The 978-nt window shown below is 70.8% G+C and overlaps 1 pseudogene; it reads right to left on the bottom strand.

Moving 5' to 3' along the window:
• Positions 1-556: 556 nt before the first annotated feature.
• The window catches only part of LOC149911497 (uncharacterized), a 1541-nt pseudogene continuing 1119 nt past the window's right edge, over positions 557-978 (bottom strand).

Below are 978 nucleotides of genomic sequence, written 5' to 3'. Positions count from 1 at the left end.
TCGGAGCCTTTGCCGGTAGTCGGCGTCGTCGTCCGTGGAGCTTTCTTTTCGGATGCCTTTACTTTTCGTCGGTAGGAGAGAGTGCGGACTCTGCTCCGGAGATCGGTGGTGAGCGGGCGCTCGCGAGCTGGGTTGACCGGCCGGCCAGATGGGTTTCGGCGGCGGTCGGCGGTGGCGGCGGCTCTCTGGGGCGTCGGTTCGTGTGGTCGATCCGGTCGCTTCGGTTTGTCCGTCGCGCCCCGTCCCGCCGTTCGGCGGTGGGTTAAGGCGGTCTCCCGGGCGAGCGGCGAAAAAAAGCCGGGCAAGGCGAGAGAGAGCTGTGCGGGTGAAATAGCCGGCTCCCGCGCCGCCCAGGGCGAACCCGAGAAGGCGAGAGAGAACAATCGAACGAACGGGGGAAGCCGGCTGCCGCGCTCGCTGGCGCGAAGCGGAGAAGGCGAGAGAAAAAGCGAGCGCGGAGAAGGGCACGGTCCGGTCAGCCGGCACTCGAAGGCAGAAGGGCCGGGGGCGTCCCCGGTGGGTCCCGCCGCGAGGGTGGAAGGCGGGACCCGATGGTCGTGGCGGCGGCGCCTCGTTCTCGTTCCGCACCGCATCCTCACCTGCACGCGGGAGCCCCGGCCGAACACGAGAGGCGCTCCTCGGGCGCGTCGGAGAGGCTTCCCGGCGGGCCGGTCCTATCCCGCTCCCCGCCTCGCTCGGGGTGGCGTGGGGCGGGCCGGTGTTCAGGCACGGGCGAGCACCTCTCGGCAGACGTTGCCCACGCACACCCGCCTGCACGTGCGCGCGCGGTCTTTCCGCCGCGTCCTGGAGAAGGGCTCGCATCTTCTCCTCCCTTCCTTCCTTCCTTCCCCCTACCCGTCTTCTTGTCGATCGATGAGGCCATTCGGGTCGCGTCGGAGAGGGCCCCCGGCGGGCCGGCGCTTCCACGCTCCCCGTCCCGGGGAAGCCGCGGCGGCGTCCGGTGTTCAGGCACGGGCG

Source organism: Phasianus colchicus, unplaced genomic scaffold (assembly GCF_987193195.1).
Source record: "Phasianus colchicus unplaced genomic scaffold, bPhaCol1.hap1.1 HAP1_SCAFFOLD_99, whole genome shotgun sequence".
Lineage (NCBI taxonomy): Eukaryota > Metazoa > Chordata > Aves > Galliformes > Phasianidae > Phasianus > Phasianus colchicus.
Note: the sequence above shows the minus strand (reverse complement) of the source record. Positions and strands in the feature narration are given on the sequence as shown.